At 36.0% G+C, this 26,273-nt stretch overlaps 1 long non-coding RNA gene across 2 annotated transcripts; it reads right to left on the bottom strand.

The window, feature by feature from the left end:
- Positions 1–1,636: 1,636 nt before the first annotated feature.
- On the bottom strand, positions 1,637–25,872 carry LOC131148951 (uncharacterized). Of its 2 annotated transcripts, none has more exons than XR_009135095.1 (3): positions 23,172–25,139; positions 22,324–22,460; positions 1,637–1,845 (listed from the first exon to the last, which is right to left on the bottom strand). It is a non-coding gene; the product is annotated as an uncharacterized LOC131148951 (long non-coding RNA). The 2 variants fall into 2 exon arrangements; XR_009135096.1 differs by lacking the exon at positions 1,637–1,845 and adding an exon at positions 14,773–14,991 and having other exon boundaries at positions 23,172–25,872.
- Positions 25,873–26,273: the final 401 nt, after the last annotated feature.

Here is a 26,273-nt window from a genome sequence, read left to right as displayed (position 1 = left end):
CATAACACACTAGGGAAGAGGGAACCTACTTGTATGGGCTGGTAGGATTCCCTATCCTTAGGGCCTTTGTCGGTAAACTATTATTGAACTGTGTGAGTACGTGATTAATCTACCACTTGAGGGCTTACTGAGTAAGGTGAGTGCTTTGATATGTTTTAATTGTGACCTTAGGGTTACCTAAGTATCAGAGCAGAGGGGTGCTACTTGTATGGGTGGGTAATCGCTCGTATCCTTGGGTAATCTCGTGGGTCAAATATTTGCATGTGATTGTTTAGATTCAAAAAACGATTTCAATGTTATATGATGATTTGCAAATGAAATAAAAATGATATCTATCTATCTCATGTTGGCCACACACTGTTTTAATATGTATATTTCTTCCCTTACTGAGATGTGTCTCACCCGAATATGATTATTTCTTTTTCAGGACATTCTCGAGGTCGAGCTTAGGGAGCTCAAGGGTATTTAGCATTTTGAGGGACTTAAAGAGAAAGGGTATATTTTCAAAACACTTTGGGGGAATGTAAATATTTATGTTTTAAGTTTTTATGTTTTAATCCTGTTGAGAATAGGATGGTTGTGAAAATACTAAAATGCTTTTGGAAATGTATGTATATATGGGAATGCAGGTGTTGGATGGATACTTTGGATTATAGATAGAAATTAGTAAACTCTGGTATTGTGTTATATGGAGATCTTGTTTATGTTTTCCGCTGCATATGTTATATTAATTATGGATTATCAAGGATTTTATCCGGTATAACGAGCCGGACCCGGGTTTAAGGGTTTGGGGCGTTACATTATGCTATCAGAGCCAAGATTCATTAGACTCAGATTCTTCTAACAGTCAAGATTCAAACAGAACCGTTAATCTTGATCTCGGTTTAGATTTTTATCAAATACTTCTAGATGATCCAAGAACTATCTCTTCAAGGGGAAAGACAAAGAAAAAGAAATAACTCTTTGCTCTCAAGTCAAAACTACGGCTACTACTTCAAAGGCTTCGGCCACCCTTCAAGAACTGACAGGCCATCATGTCTTTTATTCAAAAGCTTTAGACATGATTTCACATCCACCACAAGCCTCCTTCAAAAATTTTTGCTAGTAACCACTTGGCCCAGCTTGTAATTTAATTATTGTACTTCGAGTGATTGTGAGTTGAGTGCTTTTCCAACTGTCCACCTTTCGGCTAGCTTTGTAATTTTTTATGTCGTTATCAGCTTTTCTTCATTTTGTTTGTTTGCATATGCTCGTCTATCTGTATGGATCTGTTTGCTGATTTTAGTGGTCGATGGGGCCCATTGTGTACCCGCACTAATTCCCTGGATTCCAAAATGTTTTAAGTCCGAGCCTTTTGTTGTATAAATAAGGGTTTTAAGCTTCATTGTAACTTGCACCAATTCAAGGGTTTCTCTTAGAGTAAACCTAAGATGCCTTGAGCTCGACCTGAATTCCTCTTCTCTCTCTTCTCTCCTTCTCTTCTGTCTTAGGAATTCTATCATATGTATTACAAGTAAGCTTTCAATAAAATTTAAAGCTTTGTGTTTAATATTTTAAGTATGCTCTATACTTGCAATCTTTGACTGATCCTATACATCAGAAATTTATGTTTAAGAAATATTATAGCAGATTCATGTTGTTAACAACATTCCTCTTTTAATAGCGATCTTGTGTGAAAATGGTAGAGCCAAGTTTTATTCATTGATCTTTCAAAAAAATTTTGAAAATTGCATGTTTAATTTCACTAGACGTTGGTCAACCAGTAAAAATCCGATGGTCAGCCCGCCAAGCCTGGAGATCGTTTAGGGTGGTCTCGGTGGTGTTCTCGGTTAGTTGAGAGTAAACCTGCAAGACTAGAAAAATTTAGAAAGAAGATGGATGAATTGGTTTAAAGTATTATGCATACAGGAAAGTTATTAAAAGAAGTTAAGATAAAACAAGATGAATCGACAAATTCAAGTAAAAGATCAGATAAGAAAGAATTACAGGTCTCTCTAGGAAAAATTGAAAAAAGGTTAGCAAATTGGAATGGTAAAGATATACCAAATCAAGATTCAAATAAAATTTGGAAAATGTCCAAATCTGAAAGTCAAATTATCAAACAAAAAGGATCAACAGAAAGCAATGAAGAATATTTCATTAAAGTCATTAATAAATCAATTTCATTAGTTACAACTGAAGCAAGACAACAAAAGAGACTTTTAGATTTAGAAGATCTAGAGTCCCTTAGATCTAAATATGATAGAATTCATATTGAGATGGTTCAAGTAGGGCTATTCCCTCTCACTAGAGCAAGATTAAACAAACCAAACTGTGTTGTTTTTCGTGATGCTAGACCTCATGAATTCAATGATTCCTTATTAGGAATGTTAGAATCAAACATTGTTGAAGGTCCAATATATTTTGAATGTTATCCAAATATAAGAGCAAATCTTAAAGATAAATCATTATACAAGCTTTTAACTCTTGATATTCAAACTAAAGGATATGATATGGATTCAAGAAGTTCTAATCTTGAAATGATTTATCAAGTTTATTACAAAGCTACAACTTCAACAATTCTTCCAAACTCTCTTCAAACTAGTGAAAAAGGTGAAACAATCTTGCTTCAAGCAAATTATAATAGACAATCACTTGTATCACATCCCAAGAAACTTCTATGGAATGAGATTCAAGCTGGGGGAGAGTGGGAATTTTATAATCTTAATGAAATTGATCATGAAACAATTCCAATCAATACTTTAGATAAAAGATTGAAGGATTTTAAATTTGAAAAGCAAAATGAATTACTTAGTCAAAAAATTGATGAACTTATCAATAAAACTACGAATTTAAAGATTAATATGCTATCAAAAGAAGAAGTTATAAATACTTTGGTATCAAATTTTAGAAAAAAAGAAGACTTTGAGATTAATAAAATCAAAAATTGGAAGAGTCAAAGCCAAAGGACTTATTACAAAAAACCAACACCTCGAAGTCCTTTATTTGAAGAAACAAACGATATGTTACCTCAAAATACTTTTCAAGGCAATGAGGCCCAATTCTCCCTAACATCTCAACCAAAAATTAAGTTATTTCAAACTAATGTCAAATTTTTAGGTCATCAGATTTATTAAAATATAATCACTCCAATACAGAGATCATTAGAATTTGCAGATAAATTTCCTAATGAAATCAAAGATAAAAATCAATTGCAAAGGATTTTAGGATGTCTCAACTATGTTGCAGACTTCATTCCAAATATCAGGATTTTAGTCAAACCACTATTTAAAAGACTCAGGAAAAACCCTCCTGCATAGTCTAATAAGTGTACTCAAATTGTTATCAAGGTTAAAGCTTTAGTTAAAACCCTTCACTGTCTTAGTCTCCTAGATCCTAAAGCTTTTATGATTGTTGAAACTGATGTCTCTGATGTTGGATTTGGGGGTATTCTTAAACAAAGAGTCGATTCAAAAAAAACTTTAGTAAGGTTTCATTCAGGACCATGATCAAGACCTCAAGTCAATTATTCAACCATCAAAAAGGTAATTTTATCAATAGTATTATGTATTCAAAAATTTCAAGATGATTTATTCAACAAAGAGTTTTTGCTAGGAATTGATTGTGCATGCTAAAAACATTATTGAAAAGGATGTTAAAAATATGGTTTCAAAACAAATATTTGTAAGATGACAAGCAATATTGTCTGTATTTGACTTTCAAATAGAATTTATCAAAAGGGTTTCAAATTCAATTCCAGATTTCCTTACAAGGGTTTTTTTGACAGGTCAAAATGCCAAGAATCACAGCTAAAGACCTTTATTCAAAACCTCAATCTTCAAAAGACTCAAAAACCCAACCTTTGAAAGAAATTCCTATTCATAATAGGTTCAATCATCTTTTAAGGCCTCAAGCTGCTCAAGTTCCTTCTTTTAAAGATGTTATGGAGAATCAGGCTCAATCCTTCTTGGCCCAAACTCAAAAGGTATCTGTTCCGAAAAGATATTTTCCAAAAAGCTTCAAAGATCTCATTCCTATTGAACCCGAATGGGATGATTCCACTCCCTTTGAAGTAATCAAGAACTATTTCGTCACTAGGTGCTATTTTGACACTCCCAACCCATTAAAGAATAGGAAGTTTTACAAATTAATTCTAGTAGAAACTAATTCGGTCATAATCGATCATAATTACGATCTTCAAGATTATACTAAAATTAACTTTTCAAAATTCAAAATCTTCAAAATTATTTCTCCCTTTGAATGGGGATCTCATCCAAGAAATTCAAAACATTTTAAAGGGGTTTTTATTCCACAATCCTATGACTACAAAGATTATATTGACGCTTGGTCAAACGTATTCTTCTTACGCAATTATTCTCATTCTTGGTTTATGCATTTTGACCCAAAAATTTGCAAAACTTTCCCAACTTGGTTTCTCAAATGGTTTAAAAAGTTTGATCCTGAAAAAGAAATTTTCCCAAAAAATATTCAAGATGATCATGATTTGTTTCAAAAGAATTCCATTTTACCTCAGGACCAATCTGACCCTTCTTTCAAGCTCCTACAATTTTGTTCAAACTTTGGAATTACTTGGATTTTTTGCTGGGATTACATTTTTGTTTCTCTAGAAAAAGTACTTTATGTTTTTCAAAAACTGTAAGAAGAATTTTCAAGGTTCGTTGGTGGGAAAAATTTACTTTACCTGAAGGACAAGTTCGCTCATTGCTCATCCAACAAATTAATCAATCTCCAATTTCTCAAGGTTCTCTATTAAAATCAAATGATAAATTAAAAGTCCTCGAAGACGATGACACCATTTTAGTCTCCTCTTCAAGAAAATCAAAATCTTCAAAGTCAAGAAAAATGAAGGCTCAATTAATCAAAATGATCAAGCAGTTGGAAGACTCAGGGGACCCAGATTCTGCTAACAGTCAAGATTCAAAACGAACCGTTGATCTTGATCTCGGTCCAGAAACCTAACTTCATGTCAAATTTTGAGTATATTAAAGTTGTATTTAGTCTATTGAGTAAATCTTTTTTGTTAGGTATTGCGTATCTAATCCATTGCAATGCCTTATTTAATGGTTTGTAGTTTATGGCAAGTCTCGGTGCCCCTCTTTCTATCTTAGCTTGATTCTAAACATGGAAAGCTGCACAACTCCAAGGAGATCTACTTTTTCAGATTAATTTCTAATTAAGTAAATCTTGTATTTCTTTTTTGCAATATTCAAGCAATTCTTTGTTCATTTGAATAGGTCTTCCTTTTGTAGGTATTTTATCTTCTGTAAAATCTTTTGTATAAAGTAATTTGACAGAATGCTTTTTCCTATTCCAGAAGGCATTTGATATGTTCGAACAAACTTCTTTTTCAAGTTTTTCTTTGAATAAATCAATTTGAGATTTGATTTCTAGATTTTGGATTTGTTCTTCTATTTTCTTATGATAAATTTCTCTTGATAAAGATTTTATATGTTTTCTTTTATTTTGAATAAGATTAATTCAACTAATAGCCAAATCTTTCAATGTATTGACTTCTTTTTCTTGCATTTTATCTATGAATTCAAATGAAATATTTTGGCCACCGATTGAAGTGTGAATGCCAACCTCATCTACCTTGAATGGGTATATCATTGTGAAGAATGGTGTTCCAAGAATGATTTCTTGTTGCATATTTTTGACAAGTACAAATGTTGTTTTGAGACAGATTTCTTGATTACAAATATGAACATTTGATATTTTATATTAAATATTTAAGGTTGAATTAGTTGCACTGTATAATTGCATTTTTGTCTTTTCGTAATAATGAGTAGGTATAAGACCTTCTTGAATACAGTTCAGATCAAGGCGCGAGCCTTAAGAACAAATGTTTTATTAATTACAATCTTGACTTCAGAATACCATTTATGAATATTAATTTTTGATAAATATCCAAAAAATATTTCTCTCTCTTGGTTAATTTGAAATTGAAATTCTTCTTCATCATATGAATTAATAATTTCTTCAATATTTGATTTTCCTTTTGTATCTATATTATCTATTCTTGATTGCAATTGAAACATTTTCTACTTAAATTTTTCATTTTGTTCTTTGATTGTTTTAATTTCTTCTTTAGTTTGATTTATTTCTCTTTGTAGATCTTGAATACTTGGTTCCTTTTTTTATTTGAATTCTTTATTTTTGTATCTATCAATGATTTCGTTAATATCATAACCTTTGTTAATTTTTGGAGTTTTATCCTTTTTCCAAAAAATTTTTTAATTGAAGTAGATATTTATTTTTTATTTCAGGATCACAAATATGTTCGATTATTTCGAAAATAACTTCATTTTCTTTTGAAATTACATTAAATGACTTTGAGCATTTATTGCACATACACAATCCAATATCTTCTTGACATGATTGTTCAGTAGACACATCACCATTTGAAGTTTCAGAGCTTGTTTGAATTTCATTAATAAATTCATCTTCTCATTCTGAAAATGATGCAGTTTCAGAAACATCTGATTCACTACTAGTAATTAAATTTAGCATTTGTCTTTTGTGCTTATTACCAATATTCATCTCTTTGATTTCTTACTTAGCCCTACAATCTCTTGAATTTTCAAGGTTCATTGGTGCTAAAATAGGTATACAGACCCAAAATTATGAAGAATTTAAAGATAGTAACAACCCAGTCATTTGCGTAGGAGCCATAGGAAAACTATTATCTGACGCAAGTGCATAATACAAATTAAAAATAGATGATGCCTCTAAGTTATTAGGAGCAAAAGGTATTAAGCTTATAAAACCCCAAAAATATGACCCCGAAGAATTAGCAGGGCAAGAATGTGAGCTAGACAAATTTACAAAAGAAGCAAATTGCTATTCAAATGGACAGTGAAGGAGAAGAATTTATAGAAAGTTTTATAACAAAGTGACTAGTAGAACATGGAAGACAAAGTCAACCAACAGGAGACCTAGAGAATGAAATGGACTTCTTAGATGAATTAGACTTTATGAATATAGAACAGTGTGACCATAATTGGTTATTAAAACAAGGATCAGACAATAACAGTGTTATATATGCACGTGGTATCCCGCACAAGACAAAAGAGCAAAGTGCTCGAAGTGTTATAAAAAGGGATGCATAGCATGTACAGAAAAAACATTAGGCAAAAAAACTAAGTATAGCCATGATAGATGAAACACTAGAAAAAATAGACAAAGTTAAAATAAGAATCTTAGAAAGAAAAATTCTCAATTTAGAAGATAGCCAAAGGCTAATGCAGACTAACATAGAAAAATTAAAAAGAATGGTTAAAGGAAAAGATAAGATAGAAGAAGAATCAGAAGAACCTACAAAAGATATACCTGTAGAAAAGACATAAATATGTAATATAAACAAAGAATTTTCAAGTATTAAACTACAATGTATTATATAAGTAAAATACTGGAAAATAGAATGCTTAGGCATATTAGACATAGGATGTATAGGGCGTATACTCAATAAAAGATTTAGACCAGATAGATATCTAGAAAAGGTTGCAAAGCTAAGAAAGGCAATGCAAATGGACGGAAGTACATATATATATATGATACAATACTACAGAAACCATCAACTATCAAATTTAAGACAAACTGTGGTGATTATAGCCAACAATACAAACTACCCTATGTTTGGGTAAAACCTCTCAATATATCAAGTGTTGCCCTTGAAAACACCATAGAACTTGTATGTAGATTTAATTTTTGAAAAATGCTTAGTCAAAGTGATATGATGAGGAATGAAATGGCAATAGTCACAATGTCCGATACAGGTGCAGCTTCCCAAGCACTTTTTGTGATCATATGATCTATAAGTATGTGATATGAATATTGTGATGATGATTTGAACGTAGTTGTCCTGGCTCTGTGATGATCTAATTGTTGAAGTCCCCCTTTGGTGATTTGTTGTGTTCCTGTTTCGAGTGTTGATGCTTGAATCTGTTAGATCTAGGGTTTTTGGTTCGAAGGTTAGGGTTCAAGGATGAGTTTGACTCATTTGATCCCTAACTCGTCGAGTGGTTACGGGATTGACTAGCCCGAGTCGACCCTGTGGACTCGTGTGGACTCAATTACGCCTCGAGTGGGCCTGGTGAGCTCTGACATGTGTCGGATTCGGGCTTTAAATGATGGGCTTAGAGTTTAAAAACATTTGGTGGGCTTTGGGATTTTAAACGAGTGTGGGCTTGTCGTTTTAAAACATCTAGGCTCCTGTTTTTTTAAAAAAAGTTTTTGTGCTCGGGTTTTAAAAACGTTATTGGGCTCGAGTTTGAAAGACGTGTTGGGCTTGGTTTTAAAAACATGTTTGGCTTGGTTTTAAAACATGTGGGCTCCGGAAATAAATGTGCTTGGTTTTTTTTTTTTCAAGAAAAATGATCTTCTGGTTTATCGGGATTAGAGATTGCGACGGCAAAAATTTTTGGAAATCTCCCCATCTTTCAAATTTGTCCTAAGATATTTCTTTCACGACCTCATAAGTGTAGACCTTCACTAATAGCTGGGGGGCTTCACAACGCCCACAACTCACCTTCACTCACAGTCTCTTGGGCCTCTACGCGCATCTTTACCCCTATCATTCACACACTTTAAATCACACCCAGCTGGGCAACAACCTTATTGTCGCTCTTTTTAACTCACTTCCTCTCACCTCCTTCCTTCTTAGATAAAACAGTCACCTTCACGGTAGCCACACCTTTAACATTACAGGAAACCTCCACGTACAACCACAACCCATCTCCAGCCACCCTCTTTCACTGTAACCACGCCTTAACCATTTCGAATTTCAACAACTTTTCTTAAAAACTCTCAATCATTCCCATGGCAGGGTCTTCATTTTCCAAACAAGTTCCTAAACTAAATGCGGCACCGGAGGTGCCATCCTGCCCTAATATCCTTTGCTCATTCCAATTTTCACCCTAGTTCCAAAGTGATATGCTGAGGAATGAAACGATAATGGCCACGATGTCCGATTCAGGTGTAGCTACCCAAGCACTCTCTCTCGGTGCTCAGGAAATCGCCTAGACATCTCACTTAACTCATCGTTTGCAGAGCTGGAACCACATCATGACCCTCCTCGAAAGTGAAATTAACCTCTTGCAGAAGAAATACCAAGAACAACAAAAAAAAAATGAAAGATTTAAAGCAAGAAAATAAAATGCTGAAACGGGAGGTCGAGGAGCTGAGAAGAATGGTGGACACTTACTATAGTGATCTCGGGCCTAGAATAGCTGGGCTGGAGAAAAGCCGAGAGGATTTCCAGTGTGAGCACAAATGACTCAAAACTATGGTGCATGGAAAAGGCCAAGCTTCTCGTTTCTCAACTTGAAAGGGGAGGTGAAGAGGCATGAAAGGGATGAAAAGAACTATACAGAATCACTATACAACGATACAAATGTAAACGAATGATGCTATGTATGTATGTATGTTATTATATGTCTATATGATATATACGAGGCATGCATGATGTATATGTAAGCATGTATATGCTTTTTTTTAGAGGTAGTGGTTAATGAGTAATATGGAATCATAATGGGTGGAAAGTGGCTTGCAACGGGTGTGATAATTCGAGCTATAGAGGGTACACTGACCCGAGTCAAAACTTCTTTAGAATGGCTTGCTGTGAATGTAGGAATACTAGTCGTACCAGGTTCACTGACCTGACCCAAAACTTCATCAAAATGACTTGCTACGGATGTAGGAATCTGAGTTATAGCGGGGTCATTGACCCGAGCCAACAATTTTCTCCAAATGTCTTGTTGCGGATGTAAAAAACTGAGTCATAGTGGGTTCACTAACTTGAGGCAAAAATTCCTCAAAATGGCTTGCTACGGATGTAGAAATATGAGTCGTAGTAGTTTCACCGACCCGAGCTAAGAACTTGTTTGGAAAATGAAGACCTTGCCATGGGAACAATTGAGAGTTTTTAAGAAAAGTTATTGAAATTTGAAGTGGTTAAGGCATGGTTGCCGTGACAAAGGGTGGCCAGATATGGGTTGTGGTTGTACGTGGAGGTTGCCTGTAGTGTTGAAGGTGTGGCTACTATGAAGGTTGCTATGCTATCTAAAGAATGAAGGAGGTGAGAAGAAATTTTGAGGAAGTTTTGGTTCTGGTCAGTGAACTCGTTACGAGTCAGATTTCTACATCCTCAGCAAGCCATTTTAAGGAATTTTTAGTTTGAGTCAGTGAACCTACTACGACTCATATTTTTACTTCTGCAGCAAGCCATTTGGAGGAAATTGTTGGCTCGAGTCAGTGAACCTGCTATGGCTCGGATTCCTACATCAGGAGCAAGCCATTTTGAGGAAGTTTTGGCTCGAGTCAGTGAACCCGCTATGGCTAGAATTCCTACATTCGTAGCAAGCTATTCTAAGGAAGTTTCAACTCAAGTCAGTGTATCCACTTCGGCTCAGATTATCACACTTGATGCAAGCCACTTTCCACCCATTGTGATTCAATATTACCAATTAACCACTACCTAAAAAAAAGCATACACATTACCAATTAACCACTACCTAAAAAAAAGCATACACATGCTTACATATATATCATGCACGCCTTGTATATATCATATAGACATATAGTAACATACATACATACATACATAGCATCATTCATTTACAATTGTCTCGTTGTATAGTGTTTCTGTATAGCTTTTTTCATCCCTTTAATGCCTCTTCACCTCCCCTTTCAAGTTGAGAAGCGAGAAGCCTAGCCTTTTCCATGCACCATAGTTTTGAACTGTGTGTGCCCCTGCTAGAAATCCTCCTGGCTTTTCTCTAGCCCAGCCATTCTAGGCCCAAGATCGCTGGAGTAAGTATCCACCATTCTTCTTAACTTCTCGACCTACCGTTTCAGCATTTTATTTTCTTGCTTTAAGTCTTTCATTTTTTGTTGTTCTTCTTAGTATTTCAGCCGCAACAAGTTAATTTCATTTTTGAGGAGGGTCATGATGTGGTTCCGCCTCTACAAACGACGAGTTAAGTAAGAAGTCGAGGTGACTGCCTGAGCACCGAGAGAGAGTGCCTAGGTAGCTACATCTGAATCAGACATTGTGGCCATTACCATTTCATTCCTCAGCATATCACTTTGGAGCTGGGATGAAAATTGGAATGAGCCAAGGACATTAGGGTAGGATGGGACCTCCGGTGCCACATTCACGTTAGGAACTTGTTTGGAAAATGAAGACCCTGTCATAGGAATAATTGAGAGTTTTTAAGAAAACTTGTTGAAATTTGAAATGGTTAAGGCGTGGTTATATGTGAAGGTTGCCTGTAGTGTTGAAGGTGTGGCTACCGTGAAGGTGGCTGTGTTATCTAAGAAGGAAGGAGGTGAGAGGAAGTGTGTTAAAAAGAACAACAATAAGGTTGTTGCCTAGCTGGGCGTGATTTAAAGTGTGTGAATGATAGGGGGTAAAGATGCGCGTAGAGGCCCCAAAGACTGTGAGTGAAGGTGAGCAGTTGGAGTTGTGAAGCCCCCCAGCTATTAGTGAAGGTTTGCACTCGTGAGGCCCTGAAAGAAATATCTTGGGACATATTTGAAAGATGGGGAGATTTGCAAAAATTTCTATCGTCGCAATCTCTAATCCCGAGAAACCAGAAGATCATTTTTCTTGAAAAAAAAAAAAACCAAGCGCATTTATTTATGGAGCCCACATATTTTAAAACCAAGCCCAACATGTTTTTGAAACTCGAGCCCAATAACATTTTTAAAACCCAAGCCCAAATTTTTTTTTTTTAAAAACCAGAGCGCAGATGTTTTAAAATGACAAGCCCACACTCATTTAAAATCCCAAAGCCCACCCAGTGTTTTTAAACTTTGAGCCCATCATTTAAAGCCCAAATTCGACATGTATCAGAGCTCACTAGGCCCACTTGAGGCGTAATTAAGTCCACATGAGTCCACGGGGTTGACTCGGATGAGTCAACCCCGTAACCACTCAACGAGTTAGGGTTCAGATGAGTCAAGCTCATCCCTAAACCCTAACCTTCGAACCAGAAATCCTAGATCTAATAGATTCAAGCATCAACACTTAGAACATGAACACAACAAATCACCAAATGAGGACTTCAACAATTAGATCATCACAGAACCAGGACAATGACTTTCAAAATATCATCACAATATTCAGATCACGCTCACACAGAGATCACACACGCACAGATCATAAGATCACAAAAAGTAAAAGGAGGGGGTTGAGTTTAGAGCACTTATCTTTCTATCTTCAACCTGAACGAGCCTCCCCTAGGTAATAAGATCAAGCCTCGACATGAAACTCTAGGGTTTTAGGAATCGAAGATTCAAGAAGCTCGAGGGGGTCTCAAATCCATTTAGAAATTGGGATGGCTTTGAGCCTTTAGGAGTGGTAGAGAGAGTAGAGCCTCAAAGGGGGGTCATGAGTAAAGGGACTGAGTCGTAGAAAATTGAAAACCTAAACTAGGGTTTTCAAAAGTTTCAAGAGGCTTCAATTTCAGAGGATTCAGAGAGAGAGAGAGAGAGAAGAAATGAGTGAGGAATCTAGGGTTTTAGATGGGTGAGTTGCAATGAGAAGGAAGAAGATCTCAGGAACCCTAGGGTTTCTGAGAATGCTTGAAGAAGGATAGGGAAGGAAGAAGAGGGGAGAGAGAAGAGAAAAGGGATAGAGTATTCGAGAAAGGGTTGAAGAAATGAGAGAAAGGGAAAATTTGGGGTTTAAATATCCCAGACCTCATGTAATGACCCGAAGAATAAGGGTATTTAAATAATAAAAAGGGATAGAAATGGAAACAGTAATAGTACCCCAATTGTACGAGAATTTCTAAATGTTTTTCCATAAGACCTACCAGGGTTGCCTCCCGAACGCAAGGTGAATTTTCTCATAGATTTACCTCCAAGGACAAAGCTGATCTCTAAGGTTCCTTATCATATGGCTCCAGCTAAATTAGGAGAATTGAAGAATCAATTGCAAGACTTATTGGATAAGGGATTTATACGACCCAGTGTATCGCCATGGGAAGCTCTAGTATTGTTCGTGAAGAAGAAAAACAGGACTATGAGGATGTGTATTGATTATAGGAAAATCAACAAGGTTACTATTAAGAATAAATATCCTCTACCCTGTATTGACGATTTGTTTGACTAGCTCCAAGGTACATGGGTGTATTCCAAGATTGACCTCAGATTAGGTTATTATCAGGTGAGAGTAAAAGCAGAGAACGTTGCAAAGACAGCCTTTAGGACCATATATGGGCATTACGAATTCCTCGTTATGCCGTTTGGTTTGACGAATGCCCCAACTGTGTTCATGGACTTGATGAATAGAATTTTTCACCAGTATCTGGATCAATTTGTAGTAGTTTTTATTGATGATATACTGGTGTACTCGAGAAATTCTGAGGATCGTGAGATGCATTTGAGACAGGTTCTGCAGACACTCAGGGAAGAGAAACTCTATGCCAAGTTTAGCAAGTGTGAGTTCTGGCTTGATAAAGTTGCATTTTTACGCCCGTGATTTTAGGAGACGGTATTTTAGTAGATCCCAACAAGATCGATGCAGTAGTGAATTGGGTCAGGCCAAAGAAAGTACAGGAAATCAGAAGTTTCTTGGGACTGGCGGGTTATTACCGTCGGTTTGTTGAGGGGTTTTCAGCTTTGTCAGGGCCTCTCACATTGTTGACTAGGAAAAATGCCAGGTTTGTGTGGGATAAAGAATGCGAGCAGAGTTTCCAGGAATTAAAGCAGTGGCTTATCACTGCACCAGTACTAACAATTCCATCAGGAGATGATAGATATGTGATTTACAGTGACGCGTCTTTGAAAGGGGGTTTGGTTGTGTACTAATGCAGCATGGTAAGGTGGTGGCATATGCGTACAAATAGTTAAAAGAATATGAAAAGAACTATCCTACTCACGATCTGGATTGGCTGTCGTTGTACATGCACTGAAGATCTGGAGACATTACTTATATGGTGAGGTGTGAAATATTTTCTGATCACAAAAGCCTAAAGTATTTCTTTACATAGAAAGAGTTGAATATGCGCCAGAGAAGGTGGTTAGAACTCATCAAGGATTATGACTGCACCATCAGTTACCACCCAGGTAAAAAAAATGTGGTGGCTGATGCTTTGAGCCGTAAATCAGAAGATATAGCATAGCTAACAACATTAGTTCAGCACCCAATTTAGATGGACTTGGAAAGCTCGACATTGAATTAGTAGCAGATGATCCTCATGTGCTTATTGCTAGTCCAGTTATACAGCTTACACTTTATGAAAGGATTAAAGCCGCTCAGGGGAATGATCCAGAATTGGAAGAAGTGATAGCCAGAATATAGGATGGTCAGGGAGAAGAATTCAGCATTTTTTGACAATGGGGCTTTGAGATTTCACACCAGATTATGTGTGCCTGCAGATGATAGTATCAGGAGGACGATTTTAGAGGAGGCACATGGATCTCTATATACTATTCATCCTGGAAGTATGAAAATGTATAGGGATCTATAGGAGTATTTCTGGTGGAGTGGCATGAAGAGGGAAATAGCAGAATTTGTGCGGTAGAGTTTGACGTGCCAACAAGTTAAGGCTAAGCACTAGAGGCTGGCTGGTTAGTTGCAGCCAGTTTTCATTCCCAAATGGAAATGGGACTGTCATGCCCCGAACCTAGAAATGGGACCCGGGGTGAAAATAGGATCTAACTTGTCCTTGTATCAAACAAATCATCCATAGATACAGCACAAAGGATGAGGGTCCGACCCCGTGCGGTTCCTAGGCACCCTAAACCCATCCAAACACAATCATATACACAGCAGAAAAAGGTCATTCTATACATACATATGCAGTACTATACCAGAGTCTATACAAGAGCAGAACATGGCTCTATCGAAAATGTACAAATGGGTGCCCAACACATCCTGGCAACCCATCAAACACAGTCATAGCACTTACCCAAGCGCTAACCGCAGTACACCGGCCGCTACGCTCCCTACACCAGAACGCTAGTTCCGGTTACTCAAAGGACCTATGAAAATGTACGTACAGCAGGGGTGAGACACCTCTCAGTAAGGAAGAACATAGGTTATATCAGTGTGTGGCATTTGAGTGTTATCATGATGCAACATACACGTAGTTAAATGCAGTCTAGTACTAATTTTACACAGTGCATACACGCACACAAACACATGATCAGCAATCCCAGTGTCGTCACACCCTTCGGCCCAAAGCCAGCCTGTGACATACGGCGTTGGCTGGTAGCCAACCCGCGAACACGGCGCCATCGGCACATGGCTAGTCCCTGACTCCCATGGCATCGTACCGGCACTAACTGGTGGATCCACACCCTTTGGTCTGATCTGCCGAAATAGGCTCACCCCCTTGGATATAGAGCCGAACACTCTTGCCTACATGGCAGATGATGAAACACACGCCCTCGGATATATAGCCGGACACTCTCAGTACCTGGAACAATTTCGAAACCGTGTTCCTACTAGCATTTCAACATATCACACACACATGCATGCTCATATAACCAAACAAACCACACCCATTTTGGTAATCTAAATCATGGTTTTCCAAACAAATACAATTTAAACAAGTCAAGGCACGACCATCCTAATAACACAATATAAATCAACATATACCCTCGGTTTTCAACAAAACTAGGGATGCAGCCCGTCACCCCCTTTTCCCAAAACTGTAATAATGAAAAACCCATAGTTTTTCCCTTTAGATCCCCCCCAAATGAGTAGCCAAAACACACACAAGACCGTGAACCAAAATTCCCCCTACCTTTTCCCCAAATAGCAAATCCCGAATTCTAAGGCCCCTAAACAGCGAACTGAGTTCCAAAACCTACAAATCACAGTACAGAATATACGCACAACAATGCTCTCTACAAAACTACCAGATCAAAATTAGGTGCAACAAAACTTAAGATGAAAGAAAGTGATATTTTTAACACACCTTCAAGCTTAAGTAAGATAACAAATCCTTTAATTAAAAGAGAAAATCACGTACTCCTCGGAGTATCAACAAAAGAATTCACCTTAGACATACAAAATAGTCAAGGTAGATGTAATATCCCCTTAATCAGAAAAAAGGATATGAGAGACAAACTTGAGAAAGTTAAACCTAAAATCAGGCAAACAATCAAGTACATACATATTGGAGGAATTAAAATTCTAATTAAAAGTTGTTTTCAATTAGGAATTAATTCACCAATTAAAGCAGCCTTAATCGATGATAGAATCATTGATAGGAAAGACTATGTCTTAGGAGCAATCCAAGGAAATTTGGCTTATGGCAAGCTAAGTTTCTCTATATTTCCAAAAATGGGAATACCATTAGACACAAAGAACTTAAACAAAACACTGAGTTTTGCACACAAGTTTGAAAGAAAAAACCTGATGGAACCAGGTGATAAACCATATTCAATCACCTATTTGGTTGGATATGCATTAACTAATTCTCATCACAGTATGGGATACAAAAAATCCAAAAATATTGAAATTGAAGATATTTTTGAAGACATAGGAATGGTACACGAGATATCTAAGAATGAAATTGATTCGTTGGTTGACACATGGTCACTCGACTTATCAAGAAAACCTCTGTTAGGTTCTACTAGCATGAGAATAAAAAGTGATAGATTACATGTAGGTGAATCTTCAGGAACAAAAAACTTAGGATTCAAAAGAAACCAAAGTTTAAAAAAAATTTCAAATAAGATTGATAATCTTAGAATGGAATTAAAAGGATGAGTTAAGAAGTACTCAAAAATCCTCACATATATTATAAAGAAAATATTTAAAATATAAATCAACAAGGACCAAACGTAGATAAAACATACGCTTTTGGGTCTAATAGAAAGATTGAAGCATGCGTTCATATGCTAAATAATCTAAATGAAGTTAATGGTGTACATACACCGTTACTAGAACAATTAGGACAATATCATGGGCTGACTTTCAGTCTTCTTGATAAAGATCCTCAAACTCAACCCAATTTTAAAAGGGGGGGGGGGGAGTAATATAAAAACAGACCTAGAAAATCAAATTTTAGGTTTGAAAAATGAAATTAAAATTTTTTTTGAAGATAAAAACAAAAATAAATCTGAGACTTCAAAAGATAAGATAAAAGAGTTAAGTGAAATTAATCACCAACTCAATAAAATCAAAGATAATCTTGAAATAGATAATCTTGAAACTAGGGTTAAAATCCTAGAAGATAAAGTCAATGAAATTTTACACATTGTAAAAGAAATTGATAGTAAAACATGAAGCGACAATCAACAGACTTAGCTATTATAGATAGGTTTAATCTTCTACAAGAAGGTTTAACTGAAGAATTTTAGAAAATCAATGATAAAATCTCAAACTTAGAGCAAATTATCATAGATAATACTGAAAAACAATCAGCTATCACAATCCAAAAGATAATTGAAGCCTTGAAAAATGAGAAAATCCCCATTGACAAAGGTAAAACACCAATAAGTCAAGGATTTTCAGGAGTAAAAACTCCAGAAACCAAAAACTATAGCAGGTTAGGTGACCCACCTCTACCACTTAGTTTTAAAAAAATGTATACACTCAAAATAAAAGATGAGTAAATACAAACAACGACTTCAAGATCAGCTGGACGATCCCGCATTAGAAGATAAAAATTGGGTAATCCAAACCCTTAGTCTTCTAGATCATGAAATTGACCAAGAAGTAGAAAGAATGAACAACATCAACTTAATGCCAATTCAAATAAGTGATGATGAATCAATAAGCAGTTCTAAAGAATCAATTGATTTATCATAACCAGAACCAACCTTCAGAGTTCACATGGAAACTCAGGGAAGCAACTATCGGAAAGTATAGCCTGATATAGATATGAGAGGACAGGACATTCCTGAAACCTCATCAAGAAGAACCAGAAGACATAGAAAAGTCTTCAGGGGACACCACATAGTAAACAACAACCCAAGTAGACTCTACACGGGAAGTATGAGATCAGGAGTTAGCACTGGAATTCCAAAAGACTATATTCCTCATAAGAAATTTGGATCAACAGTCTTAAATCTTGACTGTGCGACCAACAAAAGAGACCTCATCCATAGATGGTCCAATGAAATGAGTTTAATCATCAACACCGATGATACACTCATCAATGACTTAGGTCTAATCTTAGCTTTACCCAAACATAAGGTTGAAGGAAATGCTGCTCAATTAATGGGACAAGCAGGATTAGAAAGATTTATGGAAGGACACACATGACCTCAGTTCTTATCCATCATAGTAAATGCCTTATCCACGGCCTTTATAGGAGAGAACTACTTAGAAAGTGGTGAAGAAGCCATAATAAAAGAACAAGAACAAGCAAAAAACATATTATCAAAAATGACGATACATGATATTTTCTACATAAAAGAATTCAACTGTGAATACGAAAAGTATTTCTATAAGTTGAACAATGCAGACTGGCGACAGTATGTTAAAGCCTACATAAGAAAAATACCATTTGTTGGAAAAGCGGCATTAGAAAAATACCTAGCATCTAATAGTGCCACACTAAAAGATAGACTAGGGTTTTCACAAAAACTAGTCACTGAAGAACTAGTAGAAATATGTAATAAGAGACAGTTAATGTCCTTATCCATAAACAAAGCAGCAGTTTGTTGCGATACAGTTTAGGAACAACTTTCAGGACAATATGGATGTCTAGAAAAAACTACGAAATGTAGAAAAAAGAAAAGACATTCCAAAAATTATAATAAAAAATATAAGAAGTATTACTGGAAGAAGAAAAAAAACCCAGAAATAAAAACCTAAATACAAGAAAAGGTATTTTAGGAAGAAAAGCTACAAAAAACAAACAACAATTTTGCCCTAAGGGTAAAAAGAATTGCAGGTGCTGGATCTGCAATGAAGAAGGACACTATGCAAATGAGTACCCTAACAGAAAAGAAAATGCTAAAAGATTAGAAATATTTAATCTTGCATTAAAAGAAAATCTTGAACCCATCGAATCAGAATGGGAAGGAGAAGAAGAAATTAAGGATAAAAAACAATTACAAAGATTATTACAAATCCTTACTTACGCTGAAGGTTATATACCTAAGCTTGCAAAAATGAGGCAACCATTACAGGCTAAACTCAAAAAAGATGTCCAATGGAAATGGACAAAAGAGGATATAATATATCTATAGGAAAAATCAAAAAAGAATTAAAAGATTTTCCTAAATTATATCATCCAGAAGAAAATGATTTATTAATCATTGAAACTGATGCTTCACATCTATTTTAGTTAGGAGTATTAAAAGCAAGAAATCTTCAGAATGAAAAATTCATTTGTACGTATTGTTCAAGAAGCTTTAAAGCTGCTGAAAAGAACTACCCCTCAAATGAAAAAGAATACCTCGCAGTATTAAGAACAATCAAGAAATTTATTATATACTTATCCCCGAAAAAATTTATTGTCAGATGTGATAATAAAAATTTTGGATATTTCTTGAAGACTAACATTGCAGGAGACTACAAACAAGGAAGACTTGTTAGGTGGCAACAATGGTTCAACTACTACACGTTTGATGTCGAACACATTGACGGTAAAAAAAATTGCCTTGCAGATGTTCTAACCAGAGAATTTTAAAGTGCATGGACGAATCAAGACTGAACTCCTACAGAATAAGCAGTCAACATTGACCCCCTTCGGGATTAAGGGTAGTAACAAAAGGGGTAGTTCCCTTATTTTGATCCCCTTTTAAGGGAAAAAGGAAAAAAAAATCCAAAGGGTAAAACCTTTAAATAAACTAAACCGGAATTAACGGCAGAAAAATTACTATGGACATGTCCGTAGAAGAAATCGATCTCAGGATTCAACTCCTAGAAAAAGAAATCGAATTATTAAAAATAATAAGATTGTTAAAAGAAAAGAAAACAATCTCTAATGAAACACTAGCTGAAAAGAAAGAGGCTAGGCAAGAGGCCCAAAAAGAAATTGAGAAGGCCCAAAAAGATGTCCTCGAGACATAACAGGAAAAGGCCGAAAAAAGCGAGGCCCAAATAAAACTAAGCACATACTATGGGTCAAAGGCTAATACTACAGAGGGTCAAACCTCTAAATCGAATATTCAAAGCCCAACGGGCATTTCAGGCCCAACAACTAACAAATACAATGTAGTCTATAATGGACCCTATGCAAGTATCTATACCAGCTGGACCATGGCGGAACAGGCTACTAAAAGAATCAAAGGAATAAAACAAAAATCGTTTAATTCTCTTGAGCGTGCTTATCAGGCAGTTGCTGCTGAAGGAGCTACGAACTTAAAATTGGTAACACTAGCCAATTTTCTGGAACCAAGAGTTTCATTTGCAGCAACTATTGCAAGAGAAGCTAAAAAGAAGACTTCCATGGTCAACCTTGGAAGATTTAGCAAGACCGAGTCTTAAAAAGAAGACAAGATCGAACTAAATATTAATATTAAGGATTTTATTAAGATCTTTAATACGGCAAAAACTAATGGAATTGAAGTTATATAGGATCAGCATTATTTCACCACAGATCTAAAGTCCATCTCTCTTTTCAACTTCTTGCAAGGGGCAGATGCAGAATTAATCTACAAATGCTTTTGTTGTGGATTAATTAAGAATATTTATCCAAGTCCTAATTTACAGGAACTTAGATATTTTCCAGAAAATTTCAAGAAAGCTGTTAAGAATTACATAACAAAGGTTCTTAAAGCTTCTGATAGACAAATTTATCTAAGTTTCATCAGTTCATTCATTGACTGGGACGAGGATAAAGAATTAGTTCCTTACTACCATATTAGTATGGGATTAGCAAGCAACGAAGTCAAGCATCAACCACCGGAAAAAATGGCGGAAGAAGAGCTTCAAGAAGAAGACTTGGACAAACTTCGAGCAAGAATGCTTGGTAAATTCTACCAAAGCATTAGAAAGATCAACAGCAAGTCCAAGATCAAGATAAATTATTGCACCAGCAACGTGGTCCTAACATCTCACTGCCCAGGCGCAATAGACAAAGCTGACGTTAAAAAGCTTATCTCCTGCGAGATTCCCTTCAACAACGAGACAATAAAGGCATCACCAGCAACGCAGTACCATTATTGTAGCGAAGGAAGAAAATTTGGAGGAAAGGACCACTTGTGCCAATGGTGTCCACAAAAGAAAGAATCCAATAAAAAATTGGGTCCCTCCACTAATAAAGAAGATGCTGCGTCGACCTCAAAAGGCAAGCTGGCCAACAAAGGAAAAGAAGTGGCCCCCACCACTATTAAAGAAGGAGCCGCCGATAGCTCATATGATTCCTCCACTGAGGAAAGTAAGGACGTGAACGAATGAGATCATGCCGACACCAACTTTACTCCTTAGCCATAGGATCAAATGTAAAGGGCTCGTCCATCCATCTATAAATGGAGACCCCTAGTCAAGAACAAACCATCTCATTCCAACCCCATCTCTTCTATCCTAGAATTCTCTCTACCATCTCCACCTTGTAAAAAAGCCATGCTTGGCTAAATCAAGAAGCTCCCTCAGGGAGCCTATGTAATTTTTATCTTGCTTTCAATAAAAGGACCCCTGGTCCAGTTTATCTTTCTTCAACACCCTTATCTGAGTTCTTATGAATGTTACCCTAGAAGCTGTGCGTGGTTGCCCGTTAGATCCCGTAAGGCGTGAGGGAGGTGCAGTAAGTGGTCACGAAGGGCTATTAACACCGGCTTGGTTAAGCAGAGAAGGTTGAAGATGAAGGAGACTGTAGCAGATCTTGAAAGCAAAGGTATGATGGCTAAGCCCCTAAGAGGTAGCTTTGATTTATAAAGCATAAGATTTATTTTTAAAAAAAAAAATTTAAATAAAAATGAAGATTAATGAGCTTCATGCTCAAATAGAAGAATTAAAAGCTCAAGTGAGCTTATACAAGAAAGAAAGAACACAAGTGTTCTTAAGGATCGATAAGATCCAAACAGAAATATTTAGAGCAGAAGATGATGCTCTATTTGTTCATCTATCTAAGACAGAAGAACTTGAACAACTCTGGAATCAATATAGAGAAATAAATGAAAAATATGAAAAATCTATTTTTCAATTACATAAAAAAGAAAAAGAATTAGAAAATGAACTTTTTCTAATCAGATTTAAGGAATTCCATAAAGGATCAACCAGTAATCCTAAAAACTAGGATTCATGACTGATCATGGGTTTCTGTGTTCGATATTCTTGTCGAACTTCAGAGTAATAGCATGTTCTTCGAAACTGTTAGACATCCGATAAGTCTGTATCCTCTACAAATAAGTGGAAAAGAATAACCGAATTCAAATTTAATCAATTGAAAAACTTAGTAATCATACCTTTGCTTTTAGGATCTGCTACAGTCTCCTTCGACTTCAACCTCCTCTGCTTACCCAAGCCGGTGTTAACACCCCTCCGCGACCACTTACTGCACCTCCCTCGTGCCTCACAGGATCTAATGGGCAACCACGCACAGCTTCCACGATAACATTCACAAGAACTCAGATAAGGGTGTTGAAAGATAAACTGGACCAAGGGTCCTTTTTTTGAAAGCAAGATAAAAATTACATAGGCTCCCTGAGGGAGCTTCTTGATTTATAAAGCATAAGAATTATTTTAAAATTCCAAGTTCTTCAATGGGCCGATTCAATTTGAATTTGGTTATTCTTTTCCACTTATATGTAGAGGATACAGACTTATGGGATGTCTAACAGTTCTGAAGAACATGCCATTACTCTGAAGTTTGACATGAATATCGAACACAGAAACCCATGATCAGTCATGAATCCTAGTTTTTAGCATTATTGGTTGATCCTTTATGGAATTCCTTAAATCTGATTAGAAAAAGTTCATTTTCTAATTCTTTTTCTTTTTTATGTAATTGAAAAATAGATTTTTCATATTTTTCATTTATTTCTCTGTATTGATTCCAGAGTTGTTCAAGTTCTTCTGTCTTAGACAGATGAACAAATAGAGCATCATCATCTGCTCTAAATATTTCTATTTGGATCTTATCGATCCTTGAGAACACTTGTGTTCTTTCTTTCTTGTATAAGCTCGCTTGAGCTTTTAATTCTTCTATTTGAGCACGAAGCTCATTAATCTCCATTTTTATTTTAAAGTTCTTTTAAAATAAATCTTATGCTTTATAAATCAAAGCTACCTCTCAAGGGCTTAGTAATCATACCTTTATTTTCAGGATCTGCTACAGTCTCCTTCATCTTTAACCTTCTCTGCTTACCCAAGCCGGTGTTAACAACCCTCCGCGACCACTTACTGCACCTCCCTCGCGCCTTACGGGATCTAACGGGCAACCACGCACAACTTCTAGGGTAACATTCACAAGAACTCAGATAAGGGTGTTGAAGAAAGATAAACTGGACTAGGGGTCCTTTTATTGAAAGCAAGATAAAAATTACATAGGCTCCCTGAGGGAGCTTCTTGATTTAGCCAAGCATGGCTTTTTTACAAGGTGGAGATGGTAGAGAGAATTCTAGGATAGAAGAGATGGGGTTGGAATGAGATGGTTTGTTCTGGACTAAGGGTCTCCATTTATAGATGGATGGACGAGCCCTTTACATTTGATCCTATGGCTAAGGGTTAAAGTTCATGTCAGAACGATCTCAGTCGTCCACGTCCTTACTTTCCTCAGTGGAGGAATCATATGAGCTATCAGCAACTCCTTCTTTAATAGTGGCTGGGGCCACTTCTTTTCCTTTGTCGGCCATCTTGCTTTTTGAGGTCGACGCAGCATCTTCTTTATTAGTGGAGGGACCCAATTTTTTATTGGATTCTTTCTTTTGTGGACACCATTGGCACAAGTGGTCCTTTCCTCCAAATTTTCTTCCTTTGCTGCAATAATAGTACCGTGTTGCTGGCGATGCCTTTATTATCCTGTTGTTGAAGGGAATCTCGTAGGAGATAAGCTTCTCAATGTTAGCTTTTTCTATTGCGCCTGGGTAGTGAGATGTCAAGATCACGTTGCTGGTGCAATAATTTATCTTGATCTTGGACTCGCTGTTGATCTTTCTGATGCTTTGGTAGACTTTACCAAGCATTCTTGCTCGAAGTTTGTCCAAGCCTTCTTCTTGAAGCTCTTCTTCCGCCATTATTTTAGGTGGTTGATGCTTGACTTCGTTGCTTGCTAATCCTATACTAATATGATAGTAAGGAACTAGTTCTTTATCCTCGTCCCAGTCAATGAAAGAACTGATGAAACTTAGATAAATTTGTCTATCAGAAGCTTTAAGAACCTTTGTTCTGAAATTCTTAATAGTTTTCTTGAAATTTTATGGAAAATATCTAAGTTCCTTTAAATTAGGACTTGGATAAATATTCTTAATTAATCCACAACAAAAGCATTTGTAGATTAATTCTGCATCTGCTCCTTGCAAGAAGTTGAAAAGAGAGATGGACTTTAAATCTGTGGTGAAATAATGCTGATCTTGCATAACTTCAATTCCATTAGTTTTTTCCATATTAAACATCTTAATAAAATCCTTAATTAATAATATTTGGCTCAATCTTGTCTTCTTTTTTAGACTCGTTTTTGCTAAATCTTCCAAGGTTTACCACGGAAGTCTTCTTTTTAGCTTCTCTTGCAACGGTTGTTGCAAATGAAACTCTTGGTTCCAGAAAATTGGCTGGTGTTACCAATTTTAAGTTCGTAGCTCCTTCAGTAGCAACTGCCTGATAAGCACGTTCAAGAGAATTAAACGATTTTTGTTTAATTCCTTTGATTCCCTTAGTAGCCTATTCCGCCATGGTCTAGCTAGTATAGATACCCGCATAGGGTCCATTATAGACTACATAGTATTTGTTAGTTGTTGGGCCTGAAATGCCCGTTGGGCTTTGAATACCCGATTTAGAGGTTTGACCCTTTGTAGTACTAGCCTTTGACATAGCCTGGGCTTAGTTTTATTTGGGCCTCGCTTTTTTCGGCCTTTTCTTGTTGTGTCTCGAGGACATCTTTTTGGGCCTTCTTAATTTCTTTTTGGGCCTCTTGCCTAGCCTCTTTCTTTTCATCTAGCATTTCATTAGAGTTTGTTTTCTTTTCTTTTAACAATCTTCTTATTTTTAATAATTCGATTTCTTTTTCCAGGAGTTGAATCCTGAGATTGATTTCTTCTATGGATATGTCCATAGTAATTTGTCTGCCATTAATTCCGGTTTAGTTTATTCAAAGGTTTTACCCTTTGGATTTTTCTATCCTTTTTCCCTTAAAGGGGGATTAGAATAAGGGAACTACCCTTTTTGTTATTGCCCTTAATCTCGAAGGGGGTTAGTGTTGACTGCTTATCCCGCAGGAGTTCAGTCTTGATTCATCCTTGCATTTGAAAATTCTCTGGTTAGAACATCTGCAAAGCAATTTTTATTACCATCAATGTGTTCGACATTGAATGTGTAGTAGTTGAACCATTGCTATTACCTAACAAGTCTTTCTTGTTTGTAGTCTCCAGCAATGTTAGTCTTCAAGAAATATTAAAAAATTTTATTATCACATCTGACAATAATTTTTTTCCGGGATAAGTATATCCTAAATTTCTTGATTGTTTTTAATACCGTGAGGTATTCTTTTTCATTTGAGTGGTAGTTCTTTTAAGCAGCTTTAAAGCTTCCTAAACAATACCTACAAATGAATTCTTCACTCTGAAGATTTTTTGCTTTAATACTCCTGACCAAAATAGATCTGAAGCATCAGTTTCAATGATTAATAAATCATTTTCTTCTGGATGACATAATTTAGGAAAATCTTTTAATTCTTTTTTAATTTTTCCTACATATATCATATCCTCTTTTGCCCATTTCCATTGGACATCTTTTTTTGAGTTTAGCCTGTAATGATTGCCTCATTTTTGCAAGCTTAGGTATATAGCCTTTAGCGTAAGTAAGGATTCCTAATAATCTTTGTAATTTTTTTTATCCTTAATTTCTTCTGGGAAATTCTGTAAATGTTCAAGGATATGACCCTGAAGCTTGTGTTTTCCTTTTTATATTACTCCCCCCCCCCCCCCCCCAACAAAAAAACACAAAATTGGGTTGAGTTTGAGGATCTTTATCAAGAAGACTAAAGTCAGCCCATGATATTGTCCTAATTGTTCTAGTAACAGTGTATGTACACCATTAACTTCATTTAGATTATTTAGCATTTGAATGCATGCTTCAATCTTTCTATTAGACCCAAAAGTGTATGTTTTATCTACGTTTGGTCCTCGTTGATTTATATTATAAAGATTTTCTTTATAATATATGTGAGGATTTTTGAGTACTTCTTTACTCATCCTATTAA

Source organism: Malania oleifera, chromosome 2 (assembly GCF_029873635.1).
Source record: "Malania oleifera isolate guangnan ecotype guangnan chromosome 2, ASM2987363v1, whole genome shotgun sequence".
NCBI classification, from domain to species: Eukaryota; Viridiplantae; Streptophyta; class Magnoliopsida; order Santalales; family Ximeniaceae; genus Malania; species Malania oleifera.
This window is presented reverse-complemented; position numbering and strand designations above follow the sequence as displayed.